The sequence below is a fragment of the Talpa europaea genome (genome assembly GCF_964194135.1).
Source record: "Talpa europaea genome assembly, chromosome: 6".
NCBI classification, from domain to species: Eukaryota; Metazoa; Chordata; class Mammalia; order Eulipotyphla; family Talpidae; genus Talpa; species Talpa europaea.
Genome location: NC_140072.1, coordinates 119,194,523 through 119,206,790, shown reverse-complemented (window position 1 = coordinate 119,206,790; position 12,268 = coordinate 119,194,523).

The following is a 12,268-nucleotide window of genomic DNA, read 5'->3' as shown; positions in this document are numbered from 1 at the left end:
AAATAAAATGTCTTCCATATGTTGAATTTGAGGTTTCATAATCTCAAAATGGCATACAAGTATAATCTGCAGGGCTTGGATGGAGGCTAGTTATTTGTTCAATATAACAAGTTTGACATCTTTATAAGTTCATTTACTGACACTCTTAAGTCTTATTTTATTCAGTGTCTCAGCTATTCAATGTCAAGTAATGACTAGAGTAAATACAACTGTCTGACATTATGCCAGATATCAAAGAAAAAAGCCCATAAGAGGTTAAAAAAATATATTTTCTTTCCAAAATACCAATTCAAAGAGTGAGAACTGCAAAGAGAATATATGGAAGAATTTTAAAGAGCTTTAGGCCATGTGAATCACAGTCTCAGGTTGCCATTGAAAATGTCCTTTTATTTGTTTTGTTTTTAATTTTCCTTAGAAGAGAACCCTCTCACTGATGAGGGACCATCTCACTGATCATCACAGAAGATCTTTAACGTCTCCAGAAAACTCCAGATTTAGGATAGCCATGCAGTCTTCTCTTAGACATTTTTATGTGTTTATCCCATTTTGTCACATGGTCTAATCTACTGATATGAATTTGTGTCCATATTATGAGGAGAAAATTCAAAATTCAACACACTTGTACGACAAACAACTAAAAGAGTCTTTACAGCTTTCTTGTTGAATGTATTCTGCTCTTTTTCAATAATGTATGAAATAACAAAAGCCAGTCATAAATATTCAAGATAAGGGAGATTTCAGAAATGCTAGTTTTCTGTGAAAAACAAGTTGAATTGTCTGGAGTTTCCATTAAGGCCTGATGCTTAAAAACTAAGTCCTTAGGCAAGGTACTTAGACTCTGAAGTCCATTTTATGTATGTTTCCCATACCAAAGTGGAAACAAAACTTATCTCTCAGCACATGATCACAATCAACCAATATTAGTTCTAGTCCCCTTTTGAATCCAGTTTGGGTTTTTGTTTTTTTTTGTTTTTTTTTTTGTTTTTTTTTTTTGTGAGACCCTCATCTGTGGCTGGGGATCGAACCGGTGCTGCAGAGGCTGCGGGCAGCCTCGCATCCCAGCGCTCAACCGCTGCACCACCAGAGGAGGCCCAGTTCTAGTCCCCTTTTACTAAGGAGGGGAGGACTATCACAGCAGTAAGAAAATTCTCTGAGAGAGTAATCCAGTGTAGACTCAGTTGCACTTTGTTTTTAACTGAAATTTCCAGTATTATTTTTATTTTTAAAATTTTTTAAAGATTTATTTATTTATGCATACAAGAACTGGGGTGTTGACCAGAGGTGCAGGGGGTGAGAGGATTCACCAGAGAGAGTGGAGAGCAGAACAGGCAGATCTACCAAAATACACTGCTGAGGGGAGCAGCAGACAAGATAAGGGAGGTCTGCTGCGCCATGTGGGTTGCTCCTGGCTGACGGGGGATCGAATTCATACTGCAGGGGCTGGCGATAGCTTGACCCTTTAGCCCCTGCGCCACCAGGGAGGCCCACCAGTATTATTTTAAAAAACAAAGTGTAAGTATGGTAAGAAGCTTCACATATAGGGTGCCCTACCCAGCATTATAAATACTCTCCAGTAGAAGAAATCAGCTTGCATTCTGGACATCATCATGCCGCTGTAACCTCCACTTGTTCTTCAACTGTTCCGCACAGAGTTTGCTAAGGGACACGGCATGCTGCTCCTGTGAACTCACACCAGCTTTGTCTGTACACTGAAGGAGGTGGGGAATTGAGTCCACATGTTTCTATGTCTTTAAGGTAGACCAGCTGGAAAATGGATTAGACTTCTCAAGAGGATCGAAGACGGAGATGGCATTAATTTATGTTAAAACGAAAAGAACCAGGACCAAGTTTGTAGACCAATTCTAGCATCAGAAAATCATTTTCAAGTCTGCTCTAGTAATTCCAAAGAAAGGGCCTGTCAGAGACCCCAACAGAACAGCTGCCTCTTGGACAACATGTGGAAGAAATGGTTTGTCTTTGGAAAGTTCCACCTCCCTGACAGCTGCCCTTTCTTCCTCTTTAGTGCACTGCTTACCTGTCAGTATTTCCCAACATTCACCTTGCCCCGCCCCCACCTCCATTTTGTTCTCACCTGGCTTTCTACTAATGCCAGTAAAATTCATAGCTACTTAAGGTGTTTGGGAAAAGTGTCTTACATAAGAACTCTTTCCAGCTTTCATAGCAAGCCAGAAAAGTCTAAGATGATGGAATCTATATTCTTTGTGCAAGTTCTCACTTATACATATTTTTCTTTACTCATTTAAAAATATTTATTGCATCCTTACCAGGAGCCAGACACTATACTAAAGTTTGGAAGGCAGTGGGAAACCAGGACATAATCCCTACCCTCATGAAGTTTCCTGGGGAGTGGAGGATATAGGTCTTAATCAAATAATTACACAAACCTATTTAAAATTACTATCTGAGAACTTTTATTAAATAAATTTGACATCTCACATTTGGGGAGAGTTTCTAAGGAAGATCTCACAGAGGCTGTGGGGTCTGAGCCAATACCTGAAGAGGGTATAGTAGTTAAGCAGACAAAGAGCCTCACATGATGCATTTTTCGTCTGTTCCTGCTTGCTTGGAGGTTAGCCCTGTAAGAATGGCCTACACTGTGTCTTTTGCCACAGTATCTATAGGTCCTAAAACTATGTCTGGCACAATAGTCAACAATCAAAAATGTCTATTGAATGAATGAACTAAAATGAATTGAACTGAATAAAGAGAAAAGGGAAGAATAATTCAGCAGGCAAAACCATGGGAAGAAAAAAGATTTTTTTTTTTATTTTTTTATTTTTTTTAGAAAAAAGATTTTTTAAAAGGCCATAAAAGCATACATTGTACAAAAATGAAGATGTGAAATAGATACAAATAAAATAGAAAGAAAAGAAAAAGGCCAGAAAACTAATGGTAAGTTTGAGGATCTGGGGTGTTAAGGCTTTAGAGTAGGAAGGCAGAGAGGGCCATGTTACTTCCGTTCTCTATTTCTTCACTTATATTTTTTTATTGAGCAGCCAAGATTGCAGTGAGGGTTTATCTGAACTGTTATGCTTTTAAAGAAACCACCAGCGAGTACACCCACCCTGGTGCCCGCTCACTGGGGACCTAGTGCATCACCTATGAAAATTGTGACCAGGGCCTCCCCTGGTGGTGCAGCGGTTGAGCGCTGGGCTACAAAGCTGCCCGCAGCCTCTGCAGCGCCACTTAGATCCCTGGCAGCCAGCGAGGGTCCCACATGGCGCGACAGACCTCTCCTGCTGCCTGCTGCTCCCCTCAGCAGTGTATACCATCACTCTGCCTGTTCTGTTCCCTACTCTGGCTCTGGTGAATTCTCTCACTCTCCCACACTTCTGACCCTACCCAGTGCTTGTATAAATAAATAAATCTTTAAAAAAAGAAAAAAAAAGAAAATTGTGACCAGTGCATGTCTGCCCGTGGGCAGGACAGGGTCTAATGGACAGAAACAAAATCTCTCCTAGTCCTCCTCTTCCTCCTCTAGCTATTCTTACTTCTTCCTCCTCCTTTTTGTCTCTCCATTTCCAGTGCTCCCTCCTTCTAGCCCTCTCCCTCTTGCTTTTCCATTCTCTCTTCCTCAATGACCTTGCAGAGCCAACTTTACCCCAGAAAGTCTTATAAAATATAAAAAGAATGTTGAGAGCAGAAAATCGATCCATCTTGAGTCAAATCACTCAACATTCATTGAGAATTCCCTGGATGAGCAGAACTAAACTGGAGTCCAATTAGAGGGACAGGATTCCTTCTGTCCTGAGAAGACATCTACTCAATTAGACAAAGAAACAATATCCTTAAAAGAAGTTGCCAACAACAAGATTTCAACTCATGGAAATGAATTCTATGTGGCATGGTATATGAGTTCAATCTGGAAGACTTTCTGAAGAATCCTGAGATGCTTTAGTTTGACTTTGAAAGTGAAGAAGGATCTGGATTATCAGAGAGGAATGGAGATGCATTATAGAGAATGATTTATCTTTGCATAATGAAATGTCTTCCTAACAAAGGACCAATTGGGGAAAATTATCTCAGAAGCTGAACCTGAAATTCACTGAAAAATTCAAAATTCACTGAAAAAAACACAGCAAATGGATACTGCCCCAAAAATGACTTCGCTTATGCTTTTTTAAATGTCAAACAAGAATCCTTTCCCTAGTACACCAAAGAAATGTGAACATTTTCATTTAAAGAACAAGCATTGGGCTCAATAATAAAAATCTACATTATGAAGCACATAATAGCAAACTTTTTCAAAACAAAATCTCTTCACCCGAACTACAAATTATTAATTTTGATATTAACTTTTATGGCATCTTTTCTCTGTTACAGGAAAGAATTCTACATTGTGGTTATTACCATTTCTTTTAGCAGGCATACCATAAAATTTTAAAACATATGCCTTAAGACTAAAAATGTAGATGTCTGTTTGTTAGGCATTTCCTACCTGAAGGCACAAAAATAAATTTACACTGGCTGTAGGTTTGTGCTGTGAGTGTTTTCACTGCTTTTTGGATCAACACCTGCTAGTCTGGTCTTGTGTCTGTTTCACTCTCTCAGATAGTATTTCACTGCTCAGAGGCCTTTGAAAGGCAACAGATAACAAACACTCTTTGGTCCCTTGCATTTCAATAGAATAACCTGAAACTTCTTATCAAGAAGGCCCCAGCAGACCATGATATTGGGGAGGGGCTGGGGGTTCCCAGGTCCTAGTTCCATGTATCATTTGATTTCTTTTAAACAAAGAAGGGTTAAATTAAACCCAAATTCATGCCAAACAAAATTTTTTTCCGCAGCATCAATTTCTGCTGAGGTCCTTGTCATTAGCTCATTTCCTTCAGAACTCAGTCCTCTGTTACTGTCCCATCTTATGCCTGCACATGCATGGCAGGCCCTGCAGAGGCCTGGCTAGACATCAGGGCATCAAGGGCCCTGTTTCAGAGGGAGACTCGTTGAGGTTATATCAACATCCATTTGTTGAACTCCCAATGAAGAGACTTGAAAACAACCCCTGAACAATTTGACTGTTCCTGCAGTCAGCTCAGTCTGGCACTGAGGATACCCAGCTGTGGCCAGAGAGGACATGAAATGAGATTTCTGTGTACACCCAGGTTATGCTCAACATTTGCAAGGCCATTTTAGGTGAAAAACACCAGTCGAGCTCAAAGAGATTTGATTTTCAAATGGTAACAATCAAGTGTGTGTGCGTGTGTGTGCACGCATACTTGTTTAAAAGCTCTCAAAGAATACAATATTTACTTATCATGTCATGATTTGCAAGAAACTAGAACTTAGAAAACTGTCTACACTTGAAAATGCGACTTGAAAAGCACACAACTATCATTCCTAATATGTAACCCAGAAACTCGTAAGTTCTAGGCACTCAGTCCTTGTTGAATGAATGAATTAATGAGTGAATGAAGGAATGAAAAATGGAAAGACATGGTTGCCTGTCTCATTCAAACTGAGGAACTCACCAGCACAGCTCTGAGATTGGTTAGCATAAGTGAGCCGACAAATGTTAACCTGTAGTTTTCTCCTTGCTGAGTACACATGTAATCTGTCATGGTCAATTATATTTCTGGCATGGCTGGTCTCTGCCTCTCTAACTGGCCTGTGACAAGTCAATTAACTTCTTCTTAATTCTATTTCTATTTCTTTTTGCTTAGAAACAAAAATACAAACTGACATTCTCCCTAAGAGGCAGTATCAAGTTAAAGGAGCTACTGCCAGACAGAATAATCTAAGCTAATAAAATGGGCTCCTTCAGATAAATCCATAGACTCTGAAAGGAGATTGGTGGTAGCCAGGGGCAGGTGGGAAGGGAGGAGAGAGGATTGGAGAGTGACTGCTAATGGGTACAGAATTTCTCTTGGAGCCAATGAAATATGTTGAAACTAGATAGAAGTGGTGGTTTGCCAACATAGTGAAGATATTAAATACCCCTGAATTATACAGTGTAAAGTGGTTGATTTTATGTTATGTGAAGTTCAACTCAATAAAAACATGGGTATCTGTTCAACAGCATGTCTTTTGCTAATATTGTGAAAAGAGCGGTGAGGGTAATGCTGTCTATCTACTTGTTGCAAAAAACAACAATTGCTCCAAGGTTTTTCAATAAATATATATTGAGTTTAGAAAATAGGTGTGGGCATCGGTAGTAAATGTGGTGAGATCCTGATAAATTATACTGACCTGTTCTGAACCTAAATCAGTGCCAATTTTGTGACTTGGTAAGAAACTACCTACTAGATCATTTTTAAAGGAAACACACTTACATATCACTGATGTGAAAAATAGAAACAAGTAATGCTCATTTTGGATGATTAGCTCCACTTGCATATCCTCTAAAAGTGAGATTTAAGCAATCGCTGTTGTCACAAGTGTATTTGAATTTCAGATTCTTGCTCTTCAATAAATCAACAAGTATTTTTGAATTTTATCATTCATAGTGTATCCAATACTACCGTCAGACTTTAAAGGGTAAAAGAAAATAACCAAATGAGCTTTCATCTTCATCTCCATTATTTCATTGGATTTATCAAACAGTATCAAATAATACTTTATCCAAGTTGAGTTTATCAAGCAGATCATATCAAATGATACTTTAAATCAAACAAACAACAGCAACATAACCCTGGACTTATATAACTCTTGGCAAAATCCTTTGGCATATACCACCCTTACAACCAACTTGGGAGGCACACAGGGTAGATTCTTTATTGCCCTGCTATAGGATTAGAAAGCTCCAGGACACATTGTAAGTTAAACATCCAGGACTTGGATAAGGTCTCAGACACCTAGGCCGAAACCCCTCTCATGACAGATAAACTAGAGACCAGAAGGTCTCAGTTCTAATTGTGCTTCTGCCCTTATCTCACCAGATGACACTGAGTCCTTTAACCTCTTGGATTTCAATACCCTCCTCTCTTAAATAAGATGGTTACTTTTTTGGAGACCGCATTACCTATTAGTTCATATAAGAATTGCACACACATTAGCTAACTTTCTCTGTCTTTTTTGAACTCAAGTGTGCTTACCTTAGTAGAACTCAGTTTGTAGATATTTTTTAAATGCTGCGTGTGCAAAACCAAATGCTATTTAAATGCTATGTCTGTGTGTGCAAAACCACTTCAGTTTAAGTAACCTGACAAAGAATTTCCTCAAATTCCTCAGGTTACAACATAAGCTTCTTAAGATCACCCTGTTCCTATTCTTAGGAGTCTCTTTCTTGTCTGCTGTACCCCTATTTGGTCCTTGCAAAGTGCTTCTCCATGGCTTGTCACACTTGACATCACTAGTACTGGGCAAAAGCTCAGACTAAACCGCACTATCTCTCCCTAAGCTAACACAGCCCTACACCCAGTCCTATTGTTAGTCTACAAGGATGAGACAGAGATAAGACAGGGTGGGAAACTGACCCAGTGACAGCCAATCAGAAGAGCTTTTGTCTGTGGATCTGACCAGGGTGATTCATCAGCTACCAATCCCAGAGGCTTTCAGTGGGGGAACAAAAAGCCCACTATTGCTCAAATGGCTGTGCTTACGTTTATTCCCTTGTGCAAAAAAAAAAAAAAGTTAGGTTAACTGTCAAGAGCAACTTCAGAATTCCCACAAAACAAAGCTCAAGGGAGAAGAATCAAAAAAGATGCCAGAGTGTATTGCTTCTGTGTCTCTAGAGTTACAGAAAGAGCAGAGACAAGTGGTTACATAATCCAGGATAACCTGTCCCCATAAGAATAATCTAACAACCTCATTTATCTTAAATGTCAACATAATCATTGTGAGAAATAAATTAATGTGAGAATGACCTCAGCATTCCAGTCACGGGCGGAGCCTCACTTGGTGCCACTTCCTTAGGTCATCCTGGTCCGCACTGCACGCCGGGAGATGGAAATGAAGACATGGTCCCACCGAAGTATCTTTAAAATTATAAAACCAAGCAAGTTCTTCTTTTCCTGTATTTTCCTTTATTTAAATGCTTTAAATGGTATTTCCATAGACTATGATGCCATTAGTTTTGGAATCCAGAAAAACTACATCCCTAATTTGTGCCAGTGAATGCAACTCACACAGAAAACGGTGGCCAATTGATGGGAGCAGCATCCCAGGGAATGGTAGACAGGGAAGAGATGACCTTCACCATTTAGAGGAGTGTCTAATCATCCTTATCCACAGGAGGCTTCCAGATTGAGAGTAACATTAAACGAGGGAATCAAGGAAACAAAGCAAAAAACCAAACCAGTAAATGAGAAAATGGCCTTTTACCAAACACTGAGCTCAGGGTTGACTGTGCTCTCCAGGCATTAACCTTATATCATTCTATCAGAGGCAAAATGTTAAGTCAAACGATCTCCACAAAGGCAATGAGGAGATACAATGTTTAATTGCAGACCAAACTGAGTACTATCAGTTGTTCTCAACCCCGTTATTTTCATTTATTTAATTAATGATTGTGTCTTACATAATATTTTCCAAATGCTGTCCTGAGTGCTGCCTCTGAAAGCCTGCCATGCCCAAGATTCCTGCAGAGAAGGAGGTCCAAGCCACCCTGAACACGTAGATTCCTATCATCTGAAATCACTGACCCGCTGCCATGACTAGATCTGTTGGATCAGGCATTGGCAGTTGATGCAAACACAACCACCTACCGACCTTGAAGCAATTTCTTGAAAAACCTATAATAAACATCCAAAATGCTTCTCTAGACTGGATAAGAACCAACTGGACCATGGAAAGAATATTTCAGGGAGGCGAAGTGTCAAATATACAGAGAGGAGACCAAATAATACAGTGAAGCAAATGCAAGAGAGAGACAAGTATGTGCAGAGGCTGGGAAGCAACAGAAACCACAGCTAAGCACAAACTATGAATGCAGTGAAGCTTGGGGGAATCGGCAGCAAGGAGTAGATTGAATAATAAATTCTGCCAAACGGGAAAGATTCATTAATTTAATCAGAAAATATTTATTGGGCATTTTTGATGTATGACGAGCAATACAAAAGCCTTTCCTAATGGAGTCTACTGAAAGAGTCACACATAAATTGAAAAAATCACACTAAGTGCATTAAGTGCTTGAAAGGTAAAAGTACAAGGATGTAAAGGGGTTGGGGGCTCATCTGGCACAGCGCAGGGGTTCTTGGTGAGGACTTCCTGGAGTCATTGGAAGGGACATCTAAAAAACATGAATAGCAATCATGTGGGCCATCATAATTTGGAAAGAACCATAATATCCTGGAGACATTGGAAAAGGAAGGAGCAGAGTAGAGGTTAATCTGCAAAGTTAGAGGCCAGATCATACCAAGCTTTGTGGGCCATTTTAATGATTTGGGTCCTAATCTCAAGAGCAGCAGAAAACACTCAAAGAATTCCAATAGGGAGAGACCAGCTGACACGAGAACTTAAAATGACAACTGTGACTGTCTTGTGGGAATTAATAAGAAGGGCTTAGAATGGAAAGACCTGTTCAGAAGCTTCTATAGGAGTCCAGGGGATAGATGGAAACAGGAGTCCAGGCAGTATTCCAAATTAACAAGCAGGGCATCAGGGGGTGGGGGGGAAGCACTGAATTCACCTCTGCATCCACATATGTAGCTCAGTCCTGCTATTCGTAAATACTCAGGAAATGGCTATGGGGTGAAAAGAAATAAATTCTACAAAGTCAGTGATACTTCAATAAGTTTTCTCTTCCACATTGACTCTACCTGCAGAGAGATATGTCCAAGGCATTGCCAGGGACTGCATGCAGCTCTCTCAAAAGAGACATTTGTGGGTAAAGGTAACTTTCAGCGCCCTGAAATGAGGTATCTGTGACTCCACTAAAGAGGCAGCCATTGAAGGTCCTGCTGTCCAAGAGGCAGAAGAGAGTATCGGTTAAGATCCTATCTGGACTCTAAGTGCTCAAGTGCATCTTCCAGCTTACCAGTTTCTCCTTTTGTGGACAGAGGCAGAGAGTGAAACCCTGTGGTCCCATTTTTTTCATTTATAATGGAAATTTTAATATTATGAACACCAACCTCAAAGGATTTCTGGGAGAATTATCTATGTTGATCACTTATCCTAAGACTTGACACCTAGTGAAAGCATGCAATAAACATGGTCATTCTCACCTAGACTACAAACTTCTTCAGAGAAAAGCTCTCTCCTAGAAGACAGAGCCTGTGACATAGTAGGCACTCAATAAATGAGTGCTGATGGTTTTGCATTCTAATCCATTGTCCTCAATTTGAAGATTTCACTGGAATGTTTGCTTCAGAACCATCTTTTTTTTTACCCAGGTCTCCTAACATCTTTTGTATCCTGAAAGGGAACATTCTTCTCACCCTGTAATTATCGGCCTTTCCATCACCTTCCTCTTTTCCTGTTCCAAACAAAATTATTCAGGCTGCTTACCTTTCCCCCCACAAATCCTGCCATTTCGAAGTTAATTGCTCTTACTTCCATTACACACCTGCCTTGCTTTATTTTGTCTATTAACTTTGCTTTCTTGTAAGTAGATCGTATCTATTCTACTTGTCCCCATTCCCTTATTAATGAACTTCCTAGCCCTGGCACCAGTTGAGCGTTAGCCTTCAACCCTGGCTTCTGAAACCAGTCTCCAAATTCTTTGCTGCTTAGGTGATTGCTCTTGGCATCTTCCTTACTAATTCACCTTTGTTAAGCAACTCGTCTTTGAAAACATCCTTTTCTTACAGAGTGCAGGGGGGAAGTATGGCTCCAAACAATTTTTTTTTAAACTGCTCTTTCTTTTGAGTTGGTTTTATTTTCTTCTGCCTTTGAATGTCTAGTAATATGCGTCTTCCAGCTAGAATTGCACATTGTCTCTACTTCTGGCAGGCAAGAGGAGAGACCTGCCACACCTCCAGGCACTCTTCCAAAAGGAATCAAATGAAAGCCCACCCAGTGCCATTCCTTTGGGTACCTGAGTATTAGGTGGTTTCTTTCAGGAAAATTAATTCTGCCCTTTACAATTCTTATGCTCCACTGGCATTCCTCACCTTCGTATCCTAATACTGTATAGGTTGATTGTTGTTCTCCTTAATTGTACACTTAACACTGATTCTATCTACTTATTCTGGAGCTAGTTTCATGGCTCACTGCAAACTATTATCTCCAACCTACCCCCCACAATCTCTTGGATTTCTTTACACAATTCAAAAACAAGCTCCTTGGGATTTTGTGTGCTTAAAGAATGTTTTTCTGCAGGGACTCCTTTTTGTTTTGTTCTGTTCTCAGCTCTCAACAGTGCGTCCTCAGGAGTGGTGATAGTGGAGGGTTGCACTTTGGGGCTCTGTGTTTTATTTGACTGCCTTTCTGCCTTCACCCCTCAGTAATCAGCTGGTCTTATCATTCGACTCAATGAATATATTCAACTCTATGTTCTCATTCACAGTTGATGCAGTAAAGAGGGAGAGTCCTGGGTTGCAAATGAAAGAACCGAAGGGGAGAAAGAACCCTAGAGGTAATCTGGCCAGACCTCCTGTCCGACACTAAGCTCTTCCTGACTGCGTTTAGATACTTCATGTGACAAGAAGCTCGCTGCTCTATAAGGAGATACTTTCTCCCTTTTAGACATTTCCATGTTCTGCAAAATACTTCCTGATTAATAGCTGAGGTCCACCTCATTGTAATTGTCACACTTGTGCACTGCTTTTGCTCTCAGAGTTTCCATGAGGACATTAGTTCACTCTTCTCCATTCAGCATTTCAGGCATTTAACAATAGGTGTCCTAAACCCAGGACTCCTCTGTTTTCCAAGCCAATTATCCTAAATTCTTTATCCTTGATCATCTCTGTACCTTCATCTCCTTTACACTCTTCTGTAGAGTTCATGCATTCCCCTGTCCCTTCTGACCCGGAACTCAGTACAAGTGCCCCAAAGATCTGACCAGCTGAGTGCCTGGTGCAAAGATAACCTTTTTTTTTTTCATGTAGCTAAAGACTGCATTAGCATTTATACATCCTGACTTCATAGTGAGTCATAAAATGTTTTATTCCTAATTTTTATATGAATTACTCCTGAATCAGCTGTCTCTTACCAAAATAGCACAGCTAATTTTAGGAATTTAAATATAAAGTTTTATACTGAGACATATTTAACTACACTCTGTGACTCTTGGGTCATCTTTTCAACTTTTCACATTCTTTTTTTAAAACTCAGCTCCAGTAGTCACTGTCATTATTCTGACTGCACCTTGTTTTAGCTGTAACTTTGGTGAGGACTTTCTCCTCCTATATCAGAAATGCAAATTATTAGC